The 12,924-nt window shown below is 44.6% G+C and overlaps 1 long non-coding RNA gene across 2 annotated transcripts in view; it reads left to right on the top strand.

Moving 5' to 3' along the window:
* Nucleotides 1-7,987: 7,987 nt before the first annotated feature.
* Nucleotides 7,988-12,924, top strand: part of LOC102553391 (uncharacterized) — a 25,985-nt gene continuing 21,048 nt past the window's right edge. Inside the window, exons 1-2 of one of the 2 annotated variants that reach the window (XR_359192.4) lie at nucleotides 7,988-8,081; nucleotides 12,760-12,924. The exon at nucleotides 12,760-12,924 is cut by the window's right edge and continues 411 nt beyond it. This is a non-coding gene — a long non-coding RNA (uncharacterized LOC102553391). The remainder of the gene's footprint in view (nucleotides 8,082-12,759) is intronic. The other variant, XR_005492730.1, reaches the window with a different exon arrangement.

Genomic DNA, 12,924 nt, shown 5'->3' with positions numbered 1-12,924 from the left:
TCTCTTAATAAAGAATTTGCCAACAAAAATACAATGTGTAAAATTCTCAAATCATTAGAGATGATCTTAGAATCTTTTATTGCATTTCTTTCTTTCTTTCTATTTATTTATTTATTTATTTATTTACTTACTTACTTACTTACTTACTTACTTATTAGAGGGCTCGTGTTGAGGTCATAGGACAACTGGCTGACATCAGTTTTGCCCTTCCTCCATTCAGGCCTGTATCTCAGACCCTTAGGATTGGAGGTCAGGCACCTTTTCCTGCTGAGCCTTCTCACTGGCCCTAAAACTCTTTTTAAAAGTTAGAGTAAAGAGACCCTTTCCCTTTTACAGATTCTCTTGTACTCTAGAGACACAGTGATTTACTTGATCTTCCCATCAGTCTCAGAGGGTTGTCCAGTCAGCTAGAAGGGCTGAGCTCCTACCCAGACCTTTCCTTCCGGGGCTGCGCTCTTTTACCCACCGATTCCATTGACTTCCAGGGCCAGCTCTGCTTGTGTGAAGTGGCTCCAAATGGGCTTCCCTCCCCCACAATGCATCAACCCCCGAGAAGGAGAATAGAGAATAGACGAAATTGTCCCTGGTGTATGCCGGAGCCATGAGAGGCATTTGTGGGCAACTCGCATGTCACGGTAACCTGGAGAGAGAAGTTCCTAGGAAGCAGAGGGGTTTCAACTCGCAGTATGGGGTCCTTAGCCATATTGCTTCTGGTGCTGGGCTGTTCCTCGGAGCCTCATCTCTTAACACTTTCTACTTTTAGTTTTAAGTTCCAAATTTTGACATTTTTCATGCAAGTACTTTCGAACTCTCTCTCTTTTCCCCCTCCGTTCCCTCCCCTCTTCTGCTCAGCATTACTGCAGACGAGGATTTGTTGGCTAAAGTTCTTAAAATGCCTTTCTAAGTAACCTCTTCCGCCCCACTGCAGCTCTTCTAGGCTACTCAGCGGGGGTTTTAATTTCTCTAGCTACACATTGATGTAAACGTTTCACAAACAGTAGAGGTGAGCCATCTGATAAACTCATTCTAGCTGTCTTTTATATTCCAGCTGTGACTGTCTTAGGGAGTGAGTTTCGGGATGGAATGGGCATTTAAAAAAAAAAAGTTGGAGAAGCTGCATTAAAATCGACTGGGAACTTACAAAGCTAAAATCACTCTGGGGGCGTGTTTTAGGAGCTGATTAATACATACAGCAAACTGGCAGCATGCATCAGGTTTTAATTCGAAGGTAAATGCTCATGTTGTACCAAAATACATCCCGCCAGCCGTGTAACACTACCTTTGAGTGGGAGAGCTCAATGGCACCTGGATTAGACACCTTAGCTGGCTGTTACAGAACTTTGGCAGATACTGCATTTGCGGATGACAAATGCCAAATTCCATTGGCGAACCTATCTTTTTCACATATAGTCATATAAACTGGCTAAAACTTAAAATGGTCAAAAAAAAAATTTGGAGAGCTGACTCAGCAGTTAAGAGCACTTTCTATTCTTGAAGAGTTTGGTTCCCAGCACCTACATTGTGATTCACAACTGCCTGTAACTCCAACTCCAGCAGATCTGACGCCCTCTTCTGGCCTCCAGGTGTACTGTGCACACACACACACACACACACACACACACACACACACACACACACACACACACACATACACACAGACAAATACACAAACACAGACCAGCACATGGATAGTATAAACCTTCAACAAAACATCCTCAAAGCACTTATTGTAAATGTCTTATTTGTAAGTTTTACGTGATCAAAACCAGCAAAGGCAATTCCCTCTCTGCGTTTTGAAGAGAGTACTTCAAAATGTGTGACTGCACTAAATGAACAAAATGTACATTATAAAAAGCAAACCAGATAAGGCAGGCATGAAAAAACTTAGTTTTCACAGATAGTGGTTTTTTTTTTCAGAAATCTACATAACTGCTTTAATTTTTTTTAGAGATTTATTCATGTTTATTTCATGTGTGTTTCACTTGCATGTATAGCTGTGCAATGCATGCATGCAGTGTCCATGGAGGCCAGGACAAGAGGTCAGATCTCCTGGAACTGCAGTAATAAATGACTGTGAGCTATGTTCTCAGCTATCTGACAATGTTGCAAGAGCAGTCGGTGCTCTTAACCATTGAGCCACCTCTCCCGCCCTCTCTACAGCTACTTTAGATTCTTACGAGCAATCAGTGTTGCTTTGCTGGGTGTCAACAATGTGAGCATATATTGCAAGTATACAAATAAGAAAATATCCAAGATTATTAAGATGGTTATTTCCTACTGTTTTGAGTGGGTGAATGAAAGGAACTGAATTCCTTTGAGCTGGAGTACTCCCTCTAGAAGGGAGGCAGAAGCTCATGGGAAGTAGGAGGTTAAACAAAGGGGAAAATGGGAACTTGGGACATTCTCCAGGGCCCCGTATGTAGAAAGGAGCAATCCATTCCGAGGACAGGACCGACCCGCCCGGCAGCAGAAATGCTGAGACTGCCCAGTTCCTGAGAACTGTGTAGAAAGCACCTTGGCTGCATCAGGAGTCATCACCCTGCGGGGATGAACTTTCCAGTGATGCAGCTGCTGCTTGGATTCACCCCTGTCCTGTACATACCCCCTCCCACATACTCCTGTTAGGAACCCCAATAAAAACTCCTTATTTCGACAGATTGGACTTTGGGGCAATCCTACTTTGGTCTGTCGGGGTGCCCCGTTTGGGGTGAGTAGACACGTATTGTGTCTCCCCAGAGAAAGTCTGCCACACAGGAGGCATGAGTATAAAGGTCATATGTTATACCAGCAACTCAGAAGACTTTCCTCCCCCATCAGCGGACATTAATTTCTATTCCTGCCACACAGGTAAAAGAGATCTGACCATGGCTTGGGGACTTAATGCCACTGGTAAGAGAAAAAAAAAATGGAAGATCTGATATTTTAAGATTTTCATTAATGGGTGTGTCTTGGTTGTCAACTTGTGTGGACATGGGATGAAATAAGAGGTCTGGCTGTGGGTGGGTCTGTGACCGCTTCCAGGATGGATTAACTGAAGGAGGAAAGACCTCCATCAGAAAGGCAACAGCTACAGTCTGAAGCCTAGACACACAGAGATCTGAGGGAAACCCCCACCCCCACCCCCAGCCCCAGCCATGCTGCCTGCCTTCACTCCTGCAGGCTACTCTGTCACAGTTACATCCTTCATTTCTGACATCACATCCCTGAGTCCTTGGTTTCCCAGCATGGACTGAAGAGTTGGCTCTCCAAAATTCCTCCAGCATCAAGTCGGAATGTTGAAACGCCCCATCCCATGGACTGAGCAGACACTGGATTCTCAGTCTCTGCAGTGGACGGTTAGTTGATCAACTCATATCCTGTATGACAATCAAATGGCTCTCCCTTGTGATATATGCATTCTATTGCATACATACGCATATACGTGCACATGCACACACCTATATATAGAGGAAACACAGAGAGTATATACATATATACTCTAATATAGAGTGTAACAGACAACTTGCAGAAAATGATAGCAGGAGATTTGAAATAACTTCTCTCTTCCCTTCGGTCAATCTGGGAAGTGATGGTTGCAGAGCAAGGTCCATGGGGTTATTTATCAGTAACCAGGTGGCGTGGGAAACTGTGCACACACAGCAGGAACCACACTTCCCTGTGTGCATTCAGATTCGAATGTCAGCCTCTTCTGGAGTCTAGAGATGTCCCTGTCTTTTCAGCCTTTATTCTGTGTTTACCCGCATCTCCCACTGATAGGTGATTCTGGAAGTTTCATTTCTAGCACAGACATCTCTGCTTAATCTCCACATCCAGAGTTTGCCCTCGGAGACCCCACTGACATCTCTCAATTGATATTCCTGAGGCAAGCTCAGTGAAGGCACCACAGTTTACTCAGTGGAGGGATGTGGGTATGAGGGGTGACTGCTAAGGAGCTCAGGATTCCTTCAGAGGTGAGGAAAATGTTTGTGATGCATGGTTTTGTAGCAATGGTCAAAAATGGCAGCCCAACTTTTTGAGTATTCTAAAAGTTCCCAATGACATAACTTAGAAGAGCAGATGTGTGTGTGTGTGTGTGTGTGTGTGTGTGTGTGTGTGTGTGTGTGTGTGTGTGTGATATATAAACAAGCAAACAAGCCCATCACCAGCTCTGGTTCTTATGTTAATATACCCATCTTAGGAAGAGAGGTGGCACCACCTACACACACACACACACACACACACACACACACACACACAGAGGAATCTCTGGGCAGGCTCTAACCTAATGTTTTCCATTCTCTTCAGGAGCCCAGTTCTTCAGCTAGTAAGAACTTTGAGCCCTCCTCCCCTCCTCCTCTCCTCCTCTGCTTCTCCTCCTATCCTTGCTCCTCCTCCCCCCTCCACTCCTCTGCTTCTCCCTTCCCCTTCTCTGCTCCTCCACTGCTTTGAATGATCTACGTTTCCAACTGGATCTTGTATGTTTCTCATTTGAAACAGTCAGTGGCTAGCCATCACCAATGAATTTCAGTGAGAGTTAAATCTCTTAAAGGTGAGACCTGTGCCACAATCTTGATGGCACCCGTACTCCACCCTGATGCCCGTTCTCCCACGAGGTAACTCTACCCAATTCTACCCAACTCAGACACCACTGTGATGGAAATTTGCAAAATATCTTTCTAACAGTTTGTTTGTAATCTGTCTTTGGATCAAGGGTAATGTCACCTCAGTAGGTTAGAAGTGTGTGTCCGACAGAAGAAGATTAAATTTTTAAGTTCGTAGAGATGTCATCTCATTTCTAGAGGCTTGACCCTTGCAAGGCCGCCTCCTAGGTTCCTATATAAAGATTGATGTGCAGACGACAGCTGATGCAGTGGCTGTGCGTTGTCTCACAGGACCGTGGCTGAGTCAGTTTACTGTTCTCTTCGGTTGCATCCTCTTTAGCATTCGTGAGCCTTTACCCGAGGAAGGCTGTGGTACTGTGTGTTGTAGTGGGATCGTGGGTCATAACCCATGGCTTTCTCTCTCTTTAAACTTGCCGGACCCAGACAGTGAGCACATGGCCTTCGAGCATGTTGTACCTTAACATAGACCTAGAACAACAGGCCTACCTAAGGGGCAGTGGACTGCGACCTTTAAAATGAGAGTCAAAGATAAACATTCCTGTGTAAAAGGAGTGGGTTATATCTGGTTCTTTGTTATAGTTACAGAAAGCTGACCAACATGGAGGGCAGGGAGACATCCAGTAGATGGCAGATTTTTCTCCCAAACTTATTTTTATTGTAGGATCGTGACAAGGAAGCTACTCTGAGCTGACAATTAATGTGGCAGCCACTTGAAAATCTGAGTTATTTGTAGCATCTCCAAGTGTAAATTGTCTTCAGTCACTTGGGATTCATTACATTTGTTTGTTTTTATTTGACTTCTCAAAATGAGTCATTAAGTGAAATTGCCTTTGGACAAACACAGAATTCAAACATGGCTTAATAATCATGTAAAAATCAAGACAAAAATAACATAGCGATAAAATACAATTCCTGTCAGCGAAGATGGAGTTTAATAAGGAGAATGTATCCCTGATACTCAGTTGTTACAAAGCTGGTCCAACAGAAGTAGAGCTTCCATGTAATGGTTAGAATGTCTCCCACAGGCTAATGTTTCCATTACTTAAAAACATTTAGGCCCCCTCACTCCCAGCTTGTATCATTCTTTAAATGCTATTGAACTTTTAGGAGGTGAGGCCTGACTGCCAGAAGTAGGTAACTGTGGCTGAGCCTTAAAATTCATATCCACGATTGGGCATGATCTGTTCTTTCTGTCTCCTGGTCTGTCATATAGACCATGCAGCCATGCTGTATTAGTTAGAGCTCTATATCAGAACTTACAGAATCTAACTATCTATCTATCTATCTATCTATCTATCTATCTATCTATCTATCTTTGTATCTATCATCTATCTGTCTGTCTGTCTACCTATCTAGCTGTCTGTCTATGTGTATGTCTATGTCTGTGTGTATGTCTATATATAATGTGGGAGGGGTATTAGAATAATTTAAGGCTATGGTCCAGCTAATCCAACAACAATGGCTGCCTATGAACTGAAGGTCCAAAGACCACAAGGCTGGATGTCGCACGTGGCTTTCAGTATGTGCCAGAATCCCAAAGAAGTGGATTCGAACACCATTGAAGGAGTGGATTTGCTAGTGAGAGTGAGGGCAGGCAGGCAAAGAGAGCAAAAGCTTCCTTCTTCCCTGTCCTCTATATAAGCTACCAGAAATAAGCATGTCTCAGATTAAAGGTGGGTCTTCTCACCTCAAAGATCTGGATTAGAAGTGTGTCTGTTCATGTCAAATTATTCAGTTGAGGAGAAAATATTTCCTCAATTATTCAACTAAGAAAAATGCCCAATCGTTTGGGTTTTAGTTAATTCTGGATATAGTCACATCGATAACCAGGAATAGCCTTCACACAGGCCTTTCCTTCCATGGTGGCCTGAATCTTCTCTGAGATCATGATCCAGAATATACTTTCCCCACTTTCCATTGCTTCTGTCAAGTGTTTTGGTCACAGAGACACAGAAGGATCCCTGGTGGTATTAGTTACTTTTGTTGCTGTCATAAAACACCACAAAGAAAGACAACTTAAGAAAGGAAGGGTTTATTCTGTCTTAGGGCTGCATGGAAGTAGGAGTCTGTCCTGGTGTGCAGATGACATCAGGTGACAGGAGCAGGAAGCTGAGAGGTCACATCCTTCATCACCACCAGGAAGCAGTTTCTCTGTGCTTGAAACCCTCCAAGCCAGCCCCAGTGACACACTTCCTCCAGCGAGGTGCCCTGTCCTAAAGTTCCAGGGCCTAGGCAAGCATCACCATCAGCCGGGGGTCGGGTGTTCCGATACACGAGCCTATGGGGAGCGTTTCTCATTCAGAGCATCACACTCATGTAATTTCCACAGTAGGCCTCATGTTTCTCAATGTATCTTTTCCAAAATCAAGCTTTCCTGGGGGATGAAAGGAACTTATTCCGTTAGAAGGCCGAGAATCCTTTCCCAGTTCGCCGCCTGGGTAAAAGGTCCCCCGGTGAAGAGGAGCTGGCCACCATCATGCGCCACATTTTTATTGTACGTCATTCTGGATATCAACAAATCCTCAATAATTTATTCATTCACTCAAAAGATATTGATTTCTCCTACTATGTGCCAAATATTGGCCATGTACTAAAATCTTAAAGGCATAGAGTTGGGGGGCTGGGGATGTGGCTCAGGGTGTACAGTGCTTCTCTAAGACGCATGGAGCCCAGGGCTTCACTCCCAGCCCTGCACCAACCAGCTGTGCTGTGCGCAACTGTGAATACAGCACGTAAGGGTAGAGGAAGCCCGGAGGGTACGAGTCACCCTTTGCTACATATGGAGTTCAAGGCCAGCCTGGACTACAGGAGACCCTGTCTCAAACGACAGGAAAGAAGGAAGGGATGGTGGAAGAAAGGAAAGAAGAGAGAAGAGAAAAGAAGGGAAGGAGAGTGTGAACCGTGGACAGAGAAACTCCCTTGCTGTAATATAAGATCCCCAGCCTGGTGGGTGAGGCCTTCCACCATTTTCCAGTGGCCGGATATGCTTGGCTCCTGCCCCTCCATGGCTGCACCTTCACAGCTAGGCAAAGTGGCTGCTCTTCTCAGGAATCCTGCCTGGCTCTACCTTAAGCTGGAGAAAACTTAAAAAGACTGGACCAGTCTTTTCGGAGGAGTAGATGTGGCACTTAGCTACTGCTTTTCCAACTCCTCCTTAACTCTAGAAGATGGGGTCTTGCCTTCCCCACCCACCCACCCTCACCTACAGCACTGCCTGCCTTCATCTCTCTGCCCCCAGCTCCTAGCTCACCCATGGGCACAGCCTGACCTACTCCTCTGGGTCCCTCCTAAAGCTGGGCCATCAGTCAGTACCAGACCCGACTCAGCCCAACAGTCTTGCCATGAGCCTCCCTCGCAGGCTCTTTCCTCTGCTCATTCACTTCCTGCCCATATCTTCCTGCTCCGGGCTTCAGCACAGCCAGGCCAGCCTCCTACTGAATGTCCTCTGCCCTCACAAGTCTGTCTCCTGGGTCTTTTCAGGTAAGCTCTCTAGTTCAAGTTGGAGGGTATGGGGCCGTGTCATTGTGGTATTGCCAGGAATATAAAGACTCCTTCAGGCCACCTCAGAGGGACACGGAGTCACGCTTGTTGCAGGCTGTGCTCAGACTGTCAAATTGTGATAAGAAAAGGTGACTGTCCCCTCGCCTGGGCCGCAGGGATGGGAGGTGCCCAGTTCGGTGTTTCCTTCCTGGTCATCTCTGACTGGCCCCAAGTGCCACAGTTCTGATTCTGGTATCTTGCTGCTCCATCAAAATGCACAAGAGACAGAACACACCCTGACAAAGCTGAAGAGGGCTTGCTTCTCCGCAGCCTCTTGAATGTCCCTGCCTGGGCTGCCAGGTGGGGGTTGTGATTAATGAATAGATGTCAGAGCAAGGATTCTTGTAGCTACGATGAATGTGGATGGATTTCTTTGAGAATCAGTTGAGGCTGAATGCGAGGAAAGGCAGAGAAAGGAGTCTGTCATGGCTGCCAGCCTGTCATGGCTACGAGCATTGACTGCCACCCCATCCCACCTGCATCTCTCAGCACCCACACCCTCCAGCCCTCCAGTGGAGCCGCAAGCCACCTCCCCTGTTATAAATAGCAGCACAGATGTTGACAGAAAAATGCTCCCTTAATTACCATACAAACTGCTCTACTTGAGTGAACCGCTTAAAGCAGCCTCCAAAGGAAGTTCACTCAAGCAATTCCGCAGATTACAGCTAATGAACAATATTTCCTCGCACCTATTTAGTGCTCATTAAAATGTAAAAGCCTTTCACTTCAAACAGACGCACAATAAATAATTCCGCTCTCCCTTTCTGTCTCAGAGCAGCCAGGAACAGGAAAGAGAGGGTGGCGCTGAAGGAGCCGGGCTGGGCTGGGCGTGGCTTGGAAGAAGACAGCCTGGCAGAGAAGGGAGCATATAGCAAGGAGAGCCAATGAGCACGGGGTCTCATGAGTATCCCCTCAGTGCACCTCTTGGCTGGTAGGAGGCATGTGTGCCTCTGGAAATTAACAGACACGTAGCCCGTAGCCAGTCATGAGTGAAGAAGGTCCAGCAGAGAAAGGATACCGTGAGCAACATCCCAACACTCGGAAGCAGATTGGGTGGACTCAAGATAGGGCGGGGCTTAGGAAGCCCAATACATTACTATGTAGTTCTTAGGACTGCTCCATGTTTATATGTATCTGTCTGTTGTCTATCTGTCTTTATATTTAGCTATGTCTGTCTGTCAGTTTCTTCCTTCCTTCCTTCCTTCCTTCCTTCCTTCCTTCCTTCCTTCCTTCCTTCCTTTCTTTCTTCCTTTTAGGTTGAATGATCAAAGCCTGTACTTTTGGTGATCATTTCTACAGTTCGAGATGCATAGCAGGAAACCCTTGAGTTGTTATTTGCTGCAGGAAGAACATACGGAAGCTATGAAATGTGCTCCTATTCTTGCAGGGCCTTGCATCTCCCCCAAGGTACTTTGATCAGATAACCCAGAGAGCACAGAAGCTGGTGTGAGCCCAGAGGGGGTGGTGGGAAAGAGGGTGGGTAGTTTTTGCTTTTCGTGTTCAAGATCAAATCTGATGATGAACTAACTCTCTTTCCTTTAAGAGCAATGAGCAAAAGCCCATAAACTATTAAGATCTCTGGCTTTCTAGGTGTAGTTAATCTTCATGCTGAACTGGAGTGGGTTTCCGGTCAGTGTGCAAACACACCTCTGAGAATGTCTGTGAGGGTGTTAGGAGAGATGTTTAGCTGAGACGGGAATAGCTAGCCTAACAGTAGGTGACACCGTTTCGTGGGCTGGGATCCTGGACTACACAAAAACCAGAAAGCAAGGTGAGCACTATCATTTGTCTCGGTGCTTCCTGTCTGTGGACCCATTGCGACCAGCCACATAGCTCACAGTCCACCGACCAGGACTTCCTGGCTTTGTTAGATCATACCCTCACACTGTGAACCACTTAATTCCTTCCTTCCTCCCTCTCTTGTTTTGCCAAATATCCTATATTGGTGGAAATGGTAGTACCTCTCTGTGCCTTCTCGCTTTACTTATGGATGGCAGTGCAGCATGTGAGTAGCGATGTAGAGTTCAGAGTTTAGCCTTCACCATGAGAGTTTTCCCTTTACCATGAGGGTCCCAGGGATTGAATTCAGATCCCTAGGGCTTGGCAGTGAGTGGATTTACCCAGGGAGCTAGTTCCCTTTGAAAATTTTAATTTAGTAAAAGAACCCAAAGGAAAAAAATTATTTAAAGTCCAATCAGATGATCAAAATGCCAGGTTTCGTTGTAACACCGACTGGCTGATACCAAAGGGCCCTGCCAGGGGTACAGAACTGAAGTAAAAGTTCCTACAAGGAGCCAACCAATGCTGGTGCTCACTACACTAAATGCTGCTAGGAAGATGTAGGCCACTAGGGCACTAGAGGCCAAGCCAGGTGTAGCTGGCATTTCGTTCCAGCCATTCACCAGAGTTATTCAGGGACTTGTTGCTTCCTTGTCTGGTCCCAGACAGAGCCGATCATGTGCCTGTCGGGGAGTGGCAGGCGGGTGTGGGCACAAAGAGGACAGAAGCAGGAACCTAGCACTCACTGCTCAAGATGAAATCAGCCTGTACTTGGCTTTCAACTAAGGTCATTTGAAAATGGTCCTTAACACCCGTCTCATTTGTTTTTTATGCCTGCCAATTTAGTGTTGTATTCAAAGTGATTAATTAGTTTGTACTGGAGGTTTATTAGGTAATCTTTCTGTCAATCAAAAATCAGGATAAAGGGCACCCAGGAATTTTATAAGAATTCACCTCATTATTATATTGATACTAAGCGCAATATTAAAACTTGAGAGTGTAGAATTAATCGAGATAATTATGCAAGTTGATCAGAATTATTTGGCTCTCCTGAATATTTATGGTTTATTTTCTATTAGGGTAAATTATTTTTAAAATATGAATCAACCCTTCTAGTTTTCTCTTTTCCACTACAGATTAAATAGTGTTTTCAATTTTCTTTTCATTCAGACCCACAAAAAGATGGGACATGTTGTAACAGAGTGAAACATTTGTTTAAAACTATGCACTATCCTAAGGTGAATCAAGTATTTCCAACTCTCCTAGTGGTCTAGGATAATCCACAGTGGAGAGTCTGAGGCTAGCCCAGGTCACATCATAAGGCCTCTTGTAAAAAAAAAAAACCAATAAAATAAATAAAAATTTCTAAGTAAGAACACAGTCACATTGTACTATTGTAGAAAATGAACCATGCCAGGATGAATTTCCTATATAATGAGTAGTATTCCGTACAAACCTTTTTGTCACATGTATGAGTGTGTATATGGTGTATGTAGACAGTGTGTTCTTACATGTAATTTGTCCTACTGATGTTGCTTCTTTGTGCTCCTAGAAAAAGCACACATTGAGTCAGGTATAATCCCAGTATTCAGAAGGCTGATGCAGGAGGATGACTACAAGTTCAAAGCTATTGAGAACTACAGATTTCTAAACCAGCCTGGCCTACGGAATGAGATCATCTCAAAACAAAACAAAACAAAACAAAAAACAAACAAACAAAAGCCCAACATGCCACAGGCTGTGAACAAAAGAGAAGATTACTCTTCAGGAGATTTTCACCTGCTCCATTTTTCCTCTGTTACTACCCTACACTTTCCAAAAATAGATTTCTTCCCCTTAATGTGAAAGCAACATATAAAGACATCCACATAGATCTCAGTGAGGCCAAGCACTGCCCCACTACTGTTTTACCATAAAAGGACTTAAAATTAAATGACAAACTGTGGTGCCATTTTATTACACTTTTCATAGGAATATGAAAATTTCTTAATTCTAAAATGCTAACAGGATTTTTTCAAGGTTATCCTTGCTTTAAAGCCAAAAGTGTTTGTCTTGCTCTTTGCACAGATGCGTATTTCTTAATGACTTTATTGAGCAGTTACCTAAAATGCTCCTCAGAATATTTCCTCAGACAGGCTGATGGGAACCAGTAGAAAGCAACAGGAAAAATATCTACAAATCTAAATGGGAAATACAAAATTGTGTTTAAACACACCACAGAGCAGTCACAATTCTGATAGTTTCTGCCCTTTTCTGAAATGTGGAGTTTAGTGAGTAGAGAGGAGGCAATGCACAGTGTGGCTGTGGGCAGTGTGCAGTGTGCAATGCACAATGGGAAGTGTGAGGTGTGCAGTGTGCAGTGTGCAGGGAGAAACTGCTGGAACATTTTGTTTCTCAACAATCTAGGTAAACTCAGGTTTACCTAGGAAGTTCAACCAACAATGAGCCACCCTATGCCAGAAACTTGGAGTATCCTCTACGTTACCTCTCAGTTCTTCCCAAATGCATAGAAGAAAGTATTTTTTATCGATTTACAAAGAGTCATATAAATATAGATATGTCTTGATTGAGGAATTGTAAATTCAATCTCAGGCGGACTTTGAGATCAGCCTAGAGTGGATCTGCAGAGACAGGGAGTCAGAGTGTTACAGATACAGAAGCTCTGGAGAAAATTTGCCAGAGATCATTCTGAAAGTCAGCCTGCCTGGAAAAAAAAAAAGGTGGGGTGGGGTGGGGGCTGGGGTGCACTGTACATTGTGTTGCAAGTATGTTTCCCCTCAAATAACCATACTTTATTGAACAGTTCTTACATTCGCCCTCTCTCCTTTTGCCCGTCTAGATTTTCAGAAGAGCCGTTTGGAGCCCTTTAGAGTTATGGTTTTGTGTATGCGACATGAAATGGTAATGCCAGCTGTCTCGGCACGTTGAAGGGAGGAGAACAAAAATTGAGCAGGCTATCTTGTCTCATTTGCCTGGTCCGTCATCACAAAGCCAACGAGTTGTT

The sequence above is a fragment of the Rattus norvegicus genome, chromosome 13 (assembly GCF_036323735.1).
Source record: "Rattus norvegicus strain BN/NHsdMcwi chromosome 13, GRCr8, whole genome shotgun sequence".
NCBI lineage: Eukaryota > Metazoa > Chordata > Mammalia > Rodentia > Muridae > Rattus > Rattus norvegicus.
This window is presented reverse-complemented; position numbering and strand designations above follow the sequence as displayed.